The sequence below is a fragment of the Staurois parvus genome, unplaced genomic scaffold, assembly GCF_062004578.1.
Source record: "Staurois parvus isolate SC_StPar_1 unplaced genomic scaffold, SC_StPar_1.0 ptg000439l, whole genome shotgun sequence".
Taxonomy (NCBI): domain Eukaryota; kingdom Metazoa; phylum Chordata; class Amphibia; order Anura; family Ranidae; genus Staurois; species Staurois parvus.
Window position 1 is genome coordinate 2365782 of NW_028318235.1, and position 19410 is coordinate 2385191.

Genomic DNA, 19410 nt, shown 5'->3' on the forward strand with positions numbered 1-19410 from the left:
GTTTGCATACAGCACAGGTCAGACAGTGAAAGCAAGATCAGCAAAGCACACTGGAAAGTAGTGGTGCACCGAAATGAAATTAAAAATGCACGTAGCCGAAAACCGAAATGCGCAGTTTTTAAAAGAATATATATATATATATATTTATTGGAAAAAATACACTTTGATAGAAAAAAAAAAATAATATATTCCCCAATTTTTTTGTAAAATATGAAAGAGGATGTTACGGCAAGTAAATAAGATACCCAACATGTTGCACTTTAAAATTGCGCACACTCATGGAATGGCATGAAACTGCGGTACTTAAAAATCTCCATGGGTGATGCTTTCAAAATTTCTATAGGTTAATAGTGTAAAGTTACAGAGGAGGTCAAGTGTGAGAATTATAGCTCTTGCTCTGACGTTCGTGGCGATACCTCACGCGTGTGGTTTGAACACAGTTTACATATGTGGGCATGGCCTACTTACAGTCAGGTCCATAAATATTGGGACATCGACACAATTCTAACATTTTTGGCTCTATACACCACCACAATGGATTTGAAATGAAACGAACAAGATGTGCTTTAACTGCAGACTGTCAGCTTTAATTTGAGGGTATTTACATCCAAATCAGGTGAACTGTGTAGGAATTACAACAGTTTGCATATGTGACTCCCACTTGTTAAGGGACCTAAAGTAATGGGACAGAATAACAATCATAAATCAAACTTTCACTTTTTAATACTTGGTTGCAAATCCTTTGCAGTCAATTACAGCCTGAAGTCTGGAACGCATAGACATCACCAGACGCTGGGTTTCATCCCTGGTGATGCTCTGCCAGGCCTCTACTGCAACTGTCTTCAGTTCCTGCTTGTTCTTGGGGCAAGTGAAATGCATGCTCAATCGTATTCAGGTCAGGTGATTGACTTGGCCATTGCATAACATTCCACTTCTTTCCCTTAAAAAACTCTTTGGTTGCTTTTGCAGTATGCATCGGGTCATTGTCCATCTGCACTGTGAAGCGGCGTCCAATGAGTTCTGAAGCATGTGGCTGAATATGAGCAGATAATATTGCCCGAAACCCTTCAGAATTCATCTTGCTGCTTTTGTCAGCAGTCATATCATCAATAAATACAAGAGAACCAGTTCCATTGGCAGCCATACATGCCCACGCCATGACACTACCACCACCATGCTTCACTGATGAGGTGGTATGCTTAGGATCATGAGCAGTTCCTTTCCTTCTCCATACTCTTCTCTTCCCATCACTCTGGTACAAGTTGATTTTGGTCTCATCTGTCCATAGGATGTTGTTCCAGAACTGGTGAAGGCGTTTTTAGATGCCGTTTGGCAAACTCTAATCTGACCTTCCTGTTTTTGAGGCAAACCAATGGTTTACATCTTGTGGTGAACCCTCTGTATTCACTCTGGTGAAGTCTTCTCTTGATTGTTGACTTTGACACACATACACCTACCTCCTGGAGAGTGTTCTTGATCTGGCCAACTGTTGTGAAGGGCGTTTTCTTCACCAGGGAAAGAATTCTTTGGTCATCCACCACTGTTGTTTTCCGTGTTCTTCCGGGTCCTTTGGTGTTGCTGAGCTCACCGGTGCGTTCCTTCTTTTTAAGAATGTTCCAAACAGTTGTTTTGGCCACGCCTAATGTTTTTGCTATCTCTCTGATGGGTTTGTTTTTTTTCAGCCTAATGATGGCTTGCTTCACTGATAGTGACAGCTCTTTGGATCTCATCTTGAGAGTTGACAGCAACAGATTCCAAATGCAAATAGCACACTTGAAATGAACTCTGGACCTTTTATCTGCTCATTGTAATTGGGATAATGAGGGAATAACACACACCTGGCTATGGAACAGCTGAGAAACCAATTGTCTCATTACTTTTGGTCCCCTAACCTCCCTGGCGGTATTCCCGAGTGTAGCTCGGGGTAAAGCTTCAGTACCAAAAGCGGTAACCCCGAGCTGCACAGGGATTCCCTACAGCGCTTACCTCGTCCTTCGCTCCCGCGTTGCGTCCCCAGCCATCTCCTCCGGCCGATGCCGGCATCTGGCTTCCGTGTTCCGGTCCCTGTGACGTCGGGACGTACGGGCGCCGGAACCGGCGGCAAATTTGAAAATTAAAAAAAAAAATTATTTTTTTTAAAATGATTATTTCATAGCAAAACATTCCTGTATCAAAGCATTTCACATACATTTTGTCCCTACTGCTTTGTCCTGTGCCCTGCCTGCATTTTGACTGTTTTTTCTGCCTGTAAACTTAGAAAAGTCCACGGCGTCCAAAAAGCGTCCCTTTAGGTCAAAATCGGTTTTAGAACGGCTAGAGAACAGCGATAGTAAATCATAACTACTTACAGAATTGAGTGATGATTCATTGGGGAAATTCGTCATCAGACACTGAAAACGATTTTGCGACTTTGCTCAGTGATGTGCGAACTTGGCGCTATATTTCAAATTATTATATTATTTTTTATGAGTATTTATTAGGTAAGTAATTACTAAGAATTGCAGACCTACAATACATAACAGCAAATTCCCATGCAAAAAAATGGTACTGCTTTTGGTACAAAATTCCTGACATAATCATACCGCCAGGGAGGTTAACAAGTGGGAGGCACATATTCAAACTGTTGTAATTCCTACACCGTTCACCTGATTTGGATGTAAATACCCTCAAATTAAAGCTGACAGTCTGCAGTTAAAGCACATCTTGTTCATTTCATTTCAAATCCATTGTGGTGGTGTATAGAGCCAAAAATGTTAGAATTGTGTCCATGTCCCAATATTTATGGACCTGACTGTATGCATTCACCACTACATACGAGCACAGGGGGGGACGGGGGCACTTTAAACTTTTTTTATCATTATTATTTAATGTTTTTTTGTTTTGCTTTTTGCACTGTCACTTTAAAAAAAAATGTAAATCACTTTTATTCTTATCACAAGGAATGCATAATTAGTGACAGGTCCTCCTTAAGGAGAGATATGGGGTCAATAAGACCTCACATTTCTCCTCTGAAATGTAAAGCATTAGATCAAAAAGTATTGATCTAGTGCTTTAAAAAAATAAAATAAAAACCGGCAGGAACCGGAAGTGACATCGCTCTGGTCCTCCAAGGGCATAGAGATGAGTGGAGGCCATCTTTCCTTCACTAAGGAAAGCCAGTGGTGGCAGCGAGGTTTTTTTCGGCACCTGTATCGGTGTTTTTTTCATATCGGCAAATGGCCAAAAGGGGTGTTTTCGGCCACTGAAATTTCGGTGAATCTGTACTGGGAAGTGTCCAAAAATATTGCTTTAAAAAAAACTTGAGTCTCAAAAACGCTCACAAAACACCGGATAGCCATGTTTTTCAGCATTAGAGCGTTTCTACAGCTGAAAAACTTGGCTTTAAAATGCAGTTCTGGTTTTTCAGGCTGAAAATGCTGCTAAATGCCTATGTGTGCATAAACACATAGGATAACATGCTGGGGGTGACATGGGTATATAAATACAGTAGACGAATATACAGAATATTAAATATTTATTATTAACCTGCCCAAAAGCCTCCTATTAGTAAACAGGTGAGGGATCATTCTCAAAGTGTAGTTGATCCAAACTGTTGAACACAAACAGAAATAGCTATGCAAGCAGAACATAAATGGGACACAGAAAAAATATCAGGTTGCCCTGTGGTTGTTAAACTTTCACATCTCACTCCATGGCAAAAGTAAACATAGACACAAGGTGGTTCACCAAAAAGATTATTTTAAGCTGATATTTCATGGCAGACAGGTCTTTCTAGCTGTAAAAGCACACAAAATGGCACAGTTAAGGGAAAACACTGGACCATTAGTACATTTACTTACAATCAAATTCTTCTTGAAAGAATTGTAACCAAAACTAAATTTCCCACAAGTGAAAAAAAAAAACAAACACACATAAGCAAAAATGTTAATACATTTTTTAAAAATTAAGAAAAAAAAAAACACATAAAAAGGAAAAAACTGGGGTACAGAAAATAGAAGTAGGTGCTTTGAACAGATTTTACTGGACTGGAGAACCATAATGCGACAAAATATCTGAAGGGAAGAGTGAATCACTATGGAAAATCCCTGAAGGTTTAAGGATGCATTTTGGAAAATGGATTTGGTGACTTGGTCAAAATTGATGGATGGCATCCTCATTGCTGAAAAGTATAGGCAGATTCTTATTCCAGCCCCGAAGTATTTTAGGAACTGGGTTCTCATATCTTGTAAGAAAAAACTGCACAGAAGTTAAACTGGCAAGGTTTGGAGAAGATACAGTTGGTGTGGTAATTCATCTTCATTTATACATTTATCTAAATGATGCTATAGCAAGTAAATGTTTTCCTATTGCAACAGTTTAGGTCCTCCTTAATTGTCCTGACTATGGGACTAAAACTTAGTTCAAAAACTCAGGATAGTTGGCATATTGGTTTCTAGGTAATGTATGTGGGAGGTAGACCTCTTAAAAGAAAAAGTGTATCATAATTCTTCCTGTTACAATTTTCTTCTCTATACCCATAGCCTCAATTTTAGGAGGGATATTACTGATGAAAATTAGGTTGCCTGTGTATGTGGCTACTTTATGGGTACCCAGGAGGGTATGTAGACTACAAATGTCAGCCTGGGCTCTAAAAGTTCAAAGGAAAAGTTCCAAAAGGTATATAAAAAGTGGTCTGAGATAATGATCATTCATTTTGAGGGCAATTGTTCAATTATGCAAATTTTTGTACCTGAATAAAGACACTTAAGACCTTCAGATTCCAGATAGAGTGGATATCACCTTTTGGTTTGAGAACTATGAAAAAGTTTCAACCTTGATTCAAAAGATTTGTAAGAGCAAGAGCCATAGAGAGCTGTGCTAGTCTGTGTGGAAACACAGAAAGGTTGGATAAAGAAGTGGGAAGGGAGCAGAGAGCTTGTAGCCCCTGGAAACTACATGTCCTACCCACGTATCAGAGATACTTTCTTACCAGTGAAAGTCTCAAATCCCAAAGTTTGAGGCTAAACTGGACTTCTGGTTTGGGTCTGGTCTTTCAGTTGTTTTATAGGGTGTCCAAAGCAGCTTCAAAGAGACATTGACTCTCAACAGGCACAGCAAATGCTTATTACATTGCTGTTTTGTCGACCAACATTTCAACCAATTATTTTTTTGCATATTCACGATAGGAGACTCATCCAGGAAATAAGACAAATATCGCAATATCAACTAACCTATCGATAACATAAAGCTCTAAGTTCTCTACAAATAAAGAATCAGTGTGAATAGAAGCTGAATGCTTTACCATGACCCTAGTCCATTGCCCTACAATTTTGACTAACACAACCATGGCAGGTTGCAATGCAACCTCAACAGGAATTGTCAGTGGTCAATTTTGTAAAGCCCCTCTGCCCCACATGTACAAATGCCTAGACGCATGTGTCAAAGCACCTTCATACAAAGAAAATGATAATTGTCCTACATGGTATACATCATTGCCTATGCCAAAGTGAGAACAAATAATTCCAGGACCATTATGCATGGTTAACTGTAAACTGATGACATGTAAGAGCTTATAAAGCATCGTCTAAGGACAATTTTGGGCACCGACCTTTGTTGTTTCACAGGCATACATAATTTTAAAGCTTGATGTGTTGGGTATTAATATTTACACTCTACAAAAAAAAAGGGGGGGGTAATCCGTTGTGATTGCGTGCACAAAAATGAACTTTAATGGATTTTTTTAAATGAATATATGCATTTTGACACCAACATGTAACAAATTGCAACTACAGCAAAACCAAAAGAAACAGCGCTAAAAAGGTCTGAAGGTAAATACTGGAATATACACATGGAATATACACATGGAAAAGCCACTAGCATCTATAATAGGATACACTATTACAGGCATCACTAAATAGCGAACCGCGGTCAGCAAACAGGCCGAATGACAGTCCTATATGGCTCAAGGCTCTGCTATTTAGCAGCCTGGATGTCCTCTGCCAGCTAATATCCTCCTCCCCAGGCCCCCAGTCGCCATCGCCGCAGTAATTTCCTGATAGCAGCCAGAGGGTGGGATCTACCCAGTTTTTTAAGTTAACAAGCCAGTGATTGGTTGTTAGGTGTTCCTAGCAACCAATCACCTGCCTGTTAACATGAAAAGAATGCCCCACCATCTGTCCAGGGATGCTCTGCTTTCTGCCTACTACCTGCTGTGTAAGGTAGGAACAAAAAGGTTAGAGGAGGGTTGTGATTGGTAGGGGTAATGTAAGGGAGGGAGGTATTCATATAAAGGAGACTGGGCTGCTAGGAAGGAAGGGGGGCCATGAAGGGGACCAGTATACAAAAAAAAAAAGGGGGGCTATAAAAAGGTGACTGGAGTACAAAAAAGGAGGCCTGTAAAAGGGTACTGGGGTACAAGGAAGGGGGGCTCTGAAGTGGACTGGGGTGCAAGGAAAGGGGGAATGTGAAAAGGGACTAAGATGCAAGTAAGGGGGAGGTTATAAAGAAAACTGGGGTGCAAAAAAAAAGGGGTGCTGTGAAGGGGACTGGGATACAAGGAAGGGGTGCTGTGAAGAAGACTGGGATATGAGGGGGGCTGTGAAGGGGACTGGGGTGCAAAAAAAGGGGTGCTGTGAAGGGGACTGGGATACAAGGAAGGGGCGCTGTGAAGGGGACTGGGATACAAGGAAGGGGCGCTGTGAAGGGGACTGGGATACAAGGAAGGGGCGCTGTGAAGGGGACTGGGATACAAGGAAGGGGCGCTGTGAAGGGGACTGGGATACAAGGAAGGGGCGCTGTGAAGAGGACTGGGATACAAGGAAGGGGCGCTGTGAAGAGGACTGGGATACAAGGAAGGGGTGCTGTGTAGAAGACTGGGGTACAAGGAAGGGGGTTGTGAAGGGGACTGAGATACAAGGAGCGGAGCTATGATGGGAAAGGGTGACAGAGGACACAGATGTGAAAGAGAAGGGGACTGTGATGTGAGGTGCGAGCTGAGGACAATGATATAAAGGATGGGGGGCTGTGATGTGAAGGGGTGACACAGGACATTTAGGTAAAGAAGGCGCTGTGATGTAAAATGGAGGAACTTGGATGTTAAGGGGGCTGTGATGTAAAGCAGGCACTGTAATGTAAATAAGGGGCTGCATTGTAAAGGGGTGCTGTATTGTAAAGAGGGGGTTCTGCAATGTAAAAGGGGGCGCTGTGGTATAAAGGGGGGACTGATGTGAAGAGGGCTGTGATGTGAAGGGGAAACTAATGTAAAGGGGAGGAGCTGTGATATGAAGAAACCGAGTCATAGCACAAACATGAGACTCGGACCTTTGATGGATGAAAATTGTAATGACCGGACCTTCGTGAGTTTTAATTCAATATCCCTGCTGTATTACATTGATACATTATGTAAATGATGTGCAACTCTTCAAACTGAAATTAATTACAAATGATTCAAAACATATAACCTTATCAATATCTTGATCATGAGAAAGTCCATGATGTCCAGTGCAATATGTGCTACACGCACACAATAAAAATCCATAATTATTAGCAATTCGCATATCCAAGTGATGTTGCATAATTTCATCTAAGTTCACATATGTAACACCCCGTGTTCTCCACCATATAACCCACAGAGGCTTAGGAAAAGATGTGCAACTCTCACACGAAATGTTAGAAAGCTTTTGGTTATTGCAATCTTTAAGGTAATGGCAAAATGAGACTCCGCAGCTCACATCTCCAATTCTCCTTCAGGAGTCGCACAATATAAAAAGAAAGAGAAGCGCAACACACTCGTAATAGGATGAATTCAGAGTTAAAAGCTTTATTGTAATGGTTAGAAATGTTTTACATGAAGAAGAACACAGCGACCTAGTATAAGACCACAACTCCAAGAATTCCAAGTCCTGCGGTGACGTCACAATCTCTGGCTCCTTCTAACATATTTTGTCAAATATGATGTAATTGGGGCACGGAGAACGTATGGAGCCACTTGCCTTATATATTATGTGCAGTGCCTCGAAAAAGAATACCCCTTGAAATTTTCCACATTTTGTCATGTTACACCCAAAAACATAAATGTATTTTATTGCGATTTTATGTGATAGACCAACACAAAATGGCACATAATTGTGAAGTGGAAGAAAAATGATATTTGTAAAAAGTTTGAAAATCATCGATCTGAAAAGCATGCATTTATATTCAGCCTCCTTTTCTCTGATACCCCTAATGAAAATCTAGTGGAACCAATTGCCTTCAGAAGTCAACTAATTAGTAAATAGAGTCCACATGTGTGTAATTTAATATCTCAGTATAAATACAGCTGTTCTGTGAAGCCCTCAGAGGTTTGTTAGAGAACATTATTGAACAAACAGCATCATGAAAGGAACACACTAGACAGGTAAGGGATAAAGTTGTGGAAAAGTTTAAAGCAGGGTTAAGTTAAAAAAAATATCCCAAGCTTTGAAGATCTCACGGAGCACTGTTCAATCCATAATCCGAAAATGGAAAGAGTATGGCACAACTGCAAACCTACCAAGACATGGTCGTCCACCTAAACTGACATTCCGGGAAAGGAGAGCATTAAACAGCCAAGAGGCCCATGGTAACTCTGGAGGAGCTGCATAGAGCCACAATTCAGGTGGGAGAATCTGTCCACAAATCTGCACTCCACAAATCTGGTCTTTATGGAAGAGTGGCAAGAAGAAAGCCATTGATGAAAAAAAGCTATAAGAAGTCCCAATTGCAGTTTGTGAGAAGCCATGTGAGCGACACAGCAAATACGTAGAAGAGGTTGCTCTGGTCAGATGAGACTAAAAGCAAAATGCTGTGTGTGTGGCGGAAAACTAACACTGCACATCACCCTGAACACACCATCCCCCAGAAACATGGTGGTGGCAGCATCATTTGGTGGGGATGCTTTTCTTCAGGGAAGATGGATGGAGCCAAATACAGGGCAATCTTAGAAGAAAATCTGTTCGAGTCCTCAAAAGACTTGAGACTGGGGTGGAGGTTCACCTTCCAGCAGGACAATGATCCTAAACATACAACCAGAGCTACAATTGAATGGTTTAGAATAGATCAAAGCATATTCATGTCTTAGAATGGGCCAGTGAAAGTCCAGACCTAAATCCAATTGAGAATCTGTGGAAAGACTTGAAAATTGATGTTCACAGACGCTGTCCATCCAATCTGACAGAGCTTGAGCAATTTTGCAAAAAAAAAAAAAATGGGCAAAAATTTCACTCTAGATGTGCATAGCTGGTAGAGACATACCCAAAAAGTCTTGCAGCTGTAATTGCAGCAAAAAGGTAGTTCTACAAAGTATTGACTTGGGGGATGAATACAATTGCACGCCACACTTTTCACATATTTGCAAAAAAATTTTGAAAACCATTTATCATTATCCTTCCACTCCACAATTATGTGCCACTTTGTGTTGGTCACATTTTATGTGTGTTGTCACATAAAATCCCGTTTACGTTTTTGGTTGTAACATGACAAAATGTGGAAAATTTCAAGGGGTAAAAATACTTATTCAAGGCACTGTAGTTAGTAGACCCTGGAACCGGAAAAGGCCTGTTACCCAGTAGAAACAATACACTAAAAGAGGGACATCTTGTCGACAATTATCAGTAAGCATTACACATCTCACAGCACTGAAATAGGTCTAAAAATCAGTGCCCCCTAAAAGGTGCAAAAAAATATATACACTTCATTGTTATACACACTAAAAATTCAATAGAAATCAATTTAGAAAATATTAAAAGATATAGTAAAAAGGTAGAAGATGATTTAAAAAAAAAAAAAAAAAGAAGGAGTAGATACTGCTGTTGTTCTGGTCCCAGATCCCTACTGTGCACCAGGCAGCCACTGCTGTATCAGCAAATGAGTGAGTGGATCTAAAGCCAGACAACAAACAGGCTGATTACCATGCATTTCCATCTCACATGAAATTCCAGTGCATCTAAACAATGCAAATGTTATACTAATCCATGTATAGATCTTATAAAACTTCCACTGTACGTGCCAGTCCAAGAAAAAAAGTTTTTTTTTTACATATATAACACCCCAAGGTCCCCCTGTCCAAACTTTCTACATTCTACTTCCAGATCAGTTCGCCACAGCAAATGAGTCAGAGTACAAATACACATCTGTACGATAATTAAAACATTTATTTGATATTAATTTCCTTTTGGCAACAGTGGGCTAGAAGCTCATCCCGCCAATGTTTCCCTGCAGACAGGGTGGGAAAGAGCTGTCTCACATGACAGCTGCATATCAATTATGAAAGAAGATACTTAGATTTGTTTTTACTAAAGTACAGTGCAATCATCCATACACATAAAGAGAAAGGAATATGTAAATTAAAAAGTGTTTAGCTTTAAGCTTTTGCCATTAGAGAAAAATATCCATCCTTCTAGGAAACAAGGAAAAATTGAGGCATGCAGGTCACTATTTTTTGCGATTTGTTCCAAATATCCTATAGGTGGCAGTATAACTCCAATTGTCAATTTCCTGAATCCTGCATCCATTAGTGAAAGAGAAACAAACCATTGATAATAGGAATCTTAATTGTGTCATTTTCTAACTGAAATCTGTAAAATTATATTAAGCAGACTGCATACGTACCTCATCCCTAATATATCATACAAAAGAGAACAAAAACTGATGGGACTTTACTGGTACAAAAAACGGACAACCTCATGTTAGTGTATAAAACATGTTTATTGAAACACATCTTCCAAATACTTCATATAAAAATAATACTTGGCTAGTAAGCCCAAAAAAGCACAGCATCATGTATTGCGGCATCCATGTCCTCCAGAGGTCGACATATATATATATATATATATATATATATATATATATATATATATATATATATATATATAAAAATAAACCTATACATATACACACACACACACACACACGTGTATATATGTACGTACATATATACAAAGCAGTCATACAAGTATAATAATTTTACACAAATATTACAAAAAAGACCCTTCTCCGCAAACTCACATGTCAAGATGAGTGGTGATGCAGAGCAACAGCATCCACACAGAGGTTAAGTGATGGTCTCGGATGAAATTCCACATGCAAAGTCCCCTCCCTTCGACTCCAATCAAATGGAACTCTGTAGACAGACCAACAAACTACAGAGAGGAAAAAAGTAGAAGGGAAAAGGGGGGATACAGGAGAGAGAGGGGAATAATAAATCCCAAATATAGCTCACAATAGATGACTCACTGACACAAGAAGCAAGTATAAGATGTATCCATATTCCACACAATCATAATAATATCCAGAACCCAGTTATCGAACCCCTACCTGGTTATCCCATCCAGAAGGGAGGTATAGAAAGAGTCCAGAACCAGGACACTAATTGTATAATATACAGTGAAGGCAATAAGTATCTGATCCTCTGCTGATTTTGAATGTTGGCCCACTCACAAAAGAAATGATCAGTCTAAAAATCAACTGGTAGGTGTATTGTAACACAGAGACAGAATAGCAACAAAAAATTCAAAAGAAATGCATGTCTAACAAATTATGCACTGATTTGCATGTTCATGAGGGAAATAAGTATTTGATCCTCTTCACAAAACATGACTTAGTACTTGGTGGCAAATCCCTTGTTGGCAATCACAGAGGTCAGATATTTCCTGTAGTTGGCCACCCGGTTTGCACACATCTCAGGAGCAATGTGACTGAGGTGCATCAGTGGAAAATGACCACCATTGTGTGTAGTTGGCTGCGCTACTACAGCGAAAGCTGCAAAGTCCTGGATCCCCAGTACTTTGCAGCTTTCGCTGTAGTGGCACCGCCAACTACACACAATGGTAGTCATTTTCCACTGAAGCACCTCAGTCACGTTGCTCCGGCCATCTCTTAGATATCTGTGCTCACGAAGCTCTTCTCTGCAGCCTAGAGTTACTGGCCATACTTACAACACTACGGGAAAGAGGTCTGCCATTACACATACCAGTCTGAAAGAGGGATGACATCCAGGAGAAAGTGACGCGGTTATGGAGGAGCTTTATGCATGAAGGATTCATTGATAGAAATCCTAATAGTGTTGTGACCCTTAACGGGTCAACGCGGGGAGGTGAGCGAGCATTTTTTCCCATTAGTGGATGCCCTCGTGTCACCATCTGCACATATCACTCAAGTTCACAAGATCACATATTTTAAGTGTATTGCACCCATTTTGGACATTTGCGGTTATATTAAGGTGTGATATATATATATGTGTATGTGTGTATGTATGTATGTATGTATGTATGTATGTATGTATGTATGTATGTTCTACACGGCTTGAGATATATTTTTTGCACTTTATGCATGTGGATCTCCTAGATTGTAGGGCCCTCAAATCCCTCTTGTATTGAACTGTATTGTTGCTGTATTGTCTCCAGTTATTTTGTAAAGCGCTAGGCAAACTGTTGGCGCTATATAAATCCTGTATAATAATAATAAATTGATTTGCGCTTTCCATCGTTATATTGAGTATTTGCACAGAATGTGATGTGTTTTTTCACATATTGATTTAGTTGGTGGGTTCATTTTATATATATGTTATATGTATGTATTTTGACACTTTATGTGGGGCATATTTTTCTGAGAGATTTGTAGCACCTTTATAGTCCTAGTATTGGACTACTCACGATCACGTGAAAATTGGACATTCAGTCCAGATTGGTGCGAGTGTCGTTTTGTTTGTTGTTTTATGCACATACACCGTATTCAGGCATCATGATCAGTTTACGCATGTTCCCCTTTTCACTTATATTTATTTGGCATTTATCACATGCACTATTATATCACTAGATTTGTGTATTCATTATATTTGTCTCACTGTGGATATTTACATGCGTTTATTTTTTACAGGTTTAGGGTTTAATTCTTAGGTAGTAGCGCCACATAATTTCTTTGTTTCATTATTTGATTTATTATCCGTATTTGATTGGATGTTGGCAGCTTTTAATCTTAGTATAGGCTTAGTAGCGCAGGAGGTTCACATATTTTATTTGCTATCATCTAAAAACGTGGCATTTAAATGATGTCATCAATCAAAGCCAATGTCTCCGCCCTGGTGATCCATCGGGCGGGAGTGAACCGCCCGTCACAGCGGTAACCGTACATCACGCATGTGCGTCCAAATCACTTCCGTCCTTACAAGCCACTGGGTGGAAGTGCATCATCACACATTGAGAGCACTCATGACACCTGCGTGCTCTCCTTAATAAACCATATAGCCTCAGCCAAGTACTCCTACAAAGCATCACAAAACCGCAACAACAAAGCGACGCACGGCGGCCAAACTAAGCCAATACTCAGCAGCCACCACCGCAACTCCACCACCTTGGGAGACCCAGATGTTATCCATAGTTGAAGGTTTACAATCCATCTATTAACCATCAGTACCATAGACAAAATTAAATACAAACTGAATGCTAATTGGTTACATTATCTCCCCCGTATTTTCAAATGTATTATATCCCTAATGGAGACGATAAAAGGAAACGGGGCATGAACGCACACCCAAGCCAGACCACCGACAGATGCCGTAGCCCCCCAACACTCCCACATGGCAAATGTTATGTGCAATTAAACCATGGCAACATCTAATGTTTGTGTAGTATTATGTTGAGCAGACTGTGTTCTTCTATTGTTGTGACTTAGATGACGTTCAGAGCACATTTTATGCCCAATTCATGCAAAACTCCACGTAATCCCAAGGGGTTCACATACTTTTTCTTGCAACTGTATACCCTAAAAATATATATCTAACATAATAGATGTGGTCATATATCCTTCTCCAAAAATTTCTAATGGTTTTACCCACATAAACCTTTGGTTCGACAGTCCACAAGTCCTCAGTCTTGTGAAGGCAGAGACCCGCAGCATGGAGAGGACAACAGCTCCCCCACCTTTGCAGTGTATTACATGGAGGCTCATGCTGGTCTCGTCTTCAACACAGCCTATCACTCACAGGAGAAAGAGAGTGGCAACACCGTTTTTCTGCGTGTGCCGGATTTATTCTGTTCAGAAGAGCAGGGGGATTTCTGGAGAAGGGGATTGCTTCAAGATACCAAACTAAGCTCAAATGCTTAGTAAAAAGGTAAAATCTATTCAACTGAATGATTAGATTGATTTGTGTTTTTTAGGATTACAACGACTTTAACAGTCATTAGTGTCACGGATCCACCCCCACACGCCATACCCACAGCGACTAGCTAACCGAGGCGCGCACGTGGAGCCGTGACTTGGGGTAAGAGGGAATAAAGGGGACTTAACTTTGACTATATAAAACCGTACATAAGATCAGCCGCACTACCTTTTGGCCACCACCAGAGGGGGACTCCACTCCAATCCAGCTGGTCGACCACACACTCTGGCAGATACAAATCTTATATACAATCTGGTGCACTGATTAGAGTTGAGGAGCAGCTTAGCAATTACACACCCTTTTAGAGTCCCTCCAGCTATCCTACAGCTTGAACCCCGGTGTTAATCACTCTTCTACTGTCCACACACCCCCACACCAGACACACCACAAAAGTTAGCCTGCCACCACCCAGCAGTTTATCCACAGAATGGTCTGCTGAGACACCCCACACACACAGATCTCCGTCTGGCCGATCTGTTACCTTTACAATCTGCATGCAACCTGCCCACATGCAGTGCAATTGCATACAGATTGGCAATGAGCTTGACTGAGCGTTTAAAGGCACTAAAATACAATACAATCTAATCTCTCCAATCTAATCTCTCTGAAGATATGAGCCCGTGCTTAAATACACTGAAGTCCCTAATTAATTTTAAGATTTAATTTCCCGAAAGTGGGCAGTGCATAAAATATGTACAAAATATAAAAAGTTACGGAAATACAAAAAAATACAAGACGACACAAAAATGACTAATCTAGTCGCCTTTCCTGGCCCGTGGTCCTGCAGCCCATGGAGGAAGACCGTGCATGCTGTCAAACTGGAAGTTGTATAAACCCGGAACACCGCTGTCTGGGATCCTGTCGCCGTGCACAGGATCCCCTCAGGCCGTGGGAGTGCGCATGCGCAGAAGCGCATAAGTGCGCGCATGCGCAGTAGCGTACACGTCACCGCAAGGCGGGCTATTTAAACCTGCAATACAGTGTGATCAATGCCTTCTGGTCTATAACATCCTGCACTCTATTACCTGATTCTGTTGCCTGTATCCTGATCTAAGAAAGAACTCCGCCCGCACCGACCCCTGCTATCCCTGACTATCCGCTTGCCTGCTCCCTTGTACTTGATTTGCTCGTTTGATCCTGACCCGGCTTGTCTGACTCTGCTGCACCTACTTACCTGTATCTGTACCTAGCTGTGCCATATTTACCTGCTGCTGCACTCATGGTCCTGCACCTGGCCTGCATCCTGGTCACTGCCATACTTACCTGCTGCTGTACCCACGGTCCTGCACCCGGCCTGCATCCTGGTCTCGGCCATACCTGCCTGCTGCCACATCCACGCTCCTGTGTCCAGTCCCAGTCTGCATCCTGATTGCCGCTATACCTGCCTACTGTTGCACCTACGTTCCTGCATCCGCACCTGGCCTGCATCCGGATCTACTGGGTCTTCATTTACCTGCTGCCAGCTCCAGACCTACCCGACACTCGTGCCACTCCTGGCTCTGCACCCTCTGTTCCCACTATCAGGGGCTCCGAGCGGGAGTAGTAAGAGGACGCCTCCTCTCCATGTCAGGCTCCCCAACCAGTACGTGACAACCGCTGACACACAGTCACAGCATGTAGGGCCCAGTGTGAATGTGCACAGCCGAGCCAACGTCACTCATAAATGGGGGTGAGAACCTCTAGCAGGAGGGGAAGAAACACACGGAGCATGGTTGCTAGAACATGTTCCGGAGGCATATACTCCTTTCTCAATTTCAGCCCTAGGGAGAACTAAATGTTATATAGAGACCCAGAAGCTGCCTCCTCCACGCCTTAAAGGGAACCCAACCCAAAAAAACACAGGCTACAGGCATCTCTTAACAATGCAAATGGTGGATACAGAAGCAACCTCAAGTTCATGTAATACGGACTTAATAAATAGTCAGAATTCATTAGATTAGGCATCTCTTTAAAGCCAGACACATTAGTATAGGAAATTAAAAAAGGACGATAGAATAAAAATAAAAACTACTTCCGTTTGCAAATTCATAACACAACAACACATCTTTAGGCATGCAAATGTATGTATATAAAAAGGCAGCAGCCTCCACTGAAGAATACTACAAAGATAACATACATACACACACATAAGAAAAACACGATACAAAATGTTATATATTGAGTTGCAGTTCAGTGAGTAAAATAAGTATTTGATCCCCAAGCAAAACATGACTTAGTACTTGGTGGAGAAACCCTTGCTGGCAAGCACAAAGGTAAGACGGTTTTTGTAGCTGGTTACCAGATTTGCACACATCTCAGGAGGGATTTTGGTACTCTCTTCTTTACAGATCTCCTCTAAATTCGTAAGGTTTCTTGGCTGTTGCTTGGCAACTCAAAGATCCAGCTCCATCCATAAATTGTCTATAGGAATAAGGTCTTGAGACTGGCTAGGCCACTCCATGACCTTAATGTGCTTCTTGAGCCACTCCTTTAATGCCTTGGTGGTATGCTTTGGGTCATTGTCATGCTGGAAGACCCATCCACGACCCAACTTGCATGGAGCTCCAGACCGAGGGCGATTGGTTATTTGGTTATTTTGTGTTTCTTACATTTGCAGTTGTCTCCTCCTCACCACGCTTCTTGCGGTCAATCCCAGTCTTGTGCATGATATCCTTTGACAGCTCATGATGGTGAGGTTTGAATGGAAGAAAGATTCTGTGGACAGGTGTCTTTAATACACATAACAAGTTGTTGTTAGGAGCACCTTCTTAAATTGACAGAACTAATCTGTATACCACATGAGCACATAACCAGTCTGTGGGAGCCAGAATTATTGTTGGTTGGTAAAGGATCAAATACATTCTTTCACTCACTGAACTGCAATTTATAACATTTGTATCGCATGTTTTTTTCTGGATTTTTGGTTGATACTGTCTCTACCACTTAAAATACACCTATGTAAAAAATTATAGACTTACAAAATCTGCAGGGAATCAAATATTTTCCCCACTGTATATGTATACATTATAATATTCTGGGGTATAGCTCCACATTGTAATATTCATGGGTATAGCTTCTCAGGAATATGTACAAAGCAGTTTGTCTTAAACATAATTAGTGTCTGTAAATGCAAGCAAAGCAGCAACATGGAATTCACTTAACGCCAGAAAATATAACAGAAAGGTCTGCTTATGTTCAGCATAAAGAAAACAAAGTTCATAGATGGGATTTACCCTGAGGTTAGCACAGTCCAGGTCTGGCTGTTTGGCAGCTCCCAGAACATATGCAGCACTCCCAACAGGTCTCTCTCAAAACTCCTACTCCCCACACTTGATATTCAGAGCATCCTTTTTTATGTTCTAATAGTGGTGTGACCCTCCTGCGCTCACAATAATATTAAATATTAATAATTCAAAATTCTTACAACCTCTAGTTAAGAAAACAAGGTCCTTTTTGAGAGACACTAAACATCTCATACAACTGTTAGATGAAGTAGAAGAGGACTGTAGCAATGTGATTATGGCTACAGAGGATGTCTCATCCCTTTATACAATTATAGGCCATGGAGATGGTAAAAATGCAACTGAATGGGGTCTGAGGAATTATGGGAATCTTAGGGAAGGACAGAGGGAATTTATTTTGGAATGTTTAGCATTTTGTCTTAAACATAACTATTTCTGGCATAACAATTTCTTTTACAATCAAGTTAAGGGCGTAGCTATGGGTGCCCGCTTCACCCCAAGTGTGGCAAACCTCTTTATGGCTCATTGGGAGGAAGAAGCGATATATTTAAAACCACCCAAGGAGTTAATATTATACAAAAGATATATAGATGACGTGTTGGTGCTATGGAAAGGCAAGCAGGAAGATCTAATATGTTTTTTGAACCATTTAAATGATAATAAGAAAAATATACATTTCACGTGGGAATATGGATCTGAACGAATTAATTTTTTGGATTTGTCTATTGAGATTAGAAAAGGGGGGATCATTACCAAAACTTTCTTCAAGAGTGTTGATAGAAATGGGTACATCCCGCAAGATAGCTGCCATCTTCCATCATGGCTATTGAATGTGCCGAAAGGCCAGGTGATTAGACTTCGGAGGAATTGTACCATACAAGAGGATTTTTATCATCAAGCAAAAGATCTTGGTCAAAGATTTGTGGATAAGGGTTACTCCCAATTAGATATTGATAAAGTTATCCATGAAATAGGAGATACAGACAGGGGTCGATTTCTCAAAGATACAAATAAAAATACAAGTGGTAATGATCAAGTGGATCAGCTGGCCATTTTCTTGGATTTTAATGTTCATTATAAGAAGGTTGAGAAAATCTTTAGAAGACATTGGCCATTACTAAAGGCAGATCTGATTTTAAAAGAAATGATATCAGAGTTCCCAGATTTTAGGTACAGAAAAGCCCCTTGTTTGAGGGATAGAGTGGTAAAAAGTGTTTTAGATCCCCCTGCTAAAAATAAGGCTACGTTTTTAGATCAAAAAGGGTTTTTCCCATGTAAGGCATGTTTTGCCTGTAAAGCCACAAGAGGAAAGAATGTAAAGAGGAAGAACTTTATTTCATCTAGTAATAAGAAAGAGTTTGCCATTGATGAATTTATTTCCTGTAGAACGGAGGGTGTCGTTTATGCACTGCAGTGTGGCTGTGGTTTGCAGTATATAGGGAGGACAAAAAGACCCCTCTGGGTTAGGTTACGGGAACATGTACAGAATATAAAGAAAGGGTTCCCAAAACAGTGTGTCAAAGCACTTTGCCAAACACCACAATAAAGATCCTAAAGACCTACTATTTTGGGGTATTACTAAATATAGGAAGCATTGGAGGGGTAGTCACAAAGTGAGATCCCTAAGTAAATTAGAATCCAAGTGGATTTACAATATGCAAACTTATACTCCGAAAGGGCTGAACATAGAATTGGATTTAAATTGTTTCATTTCGGATTATTAATACAAGTGAGATTATTATTATTATTGTTATTATTAGTTATAAGGTATTTGGTAAAATTTCTCTGTGTGCTCAGAAGATTTATATGTATTATCCCTCTTTTAAAAAAGGTTCGGTCTGTGCGCTAATGACTTTTTAAGAAAAAATTCTAGTGTTCTTTGCTGTTTTTAGAAAGGAATTTTTTAGAAAAAGATAGTTTTTATAAATAATGTATTAATGTATATGGCTTGATTGTAAACTCAGGTTTTTGGATGTGGCCTGTATGGATCTATAGGAATATGCTATAGGTGGAGTGTCAAACATTTTTTGGTCCTTT

General features: G+C 40.6%; 1 protein-coding gene across 2 annotated transcripts in view; it reads right to left on the reverse strand.

Annotated features, from left to right (window-relative positions):
- The window catches only part of SH3GL1 (SH3 domain containing GRB2 like 1, endophilin A2), a 230479-nt gene that overhangs the window by 174655 nt on the left and 36414 nt on the right, over window positions 1-19410 (reverse strand). The window contains exon 2 of one of the 2 annotated variants that reach the window (XM_089687872.1): window positions 11002-11135. The exons of the other annotated variant lie outside the window; for it this stretch is intronic. The gene's annotated coding sequence lies outside the window, so the exon portion shown is untranslated. The remainder of the gene's footprint in view (window positions 1-11001; window positions 11136-19410) is intronic. 2 annotated transcript variants of the gene reach the window in all.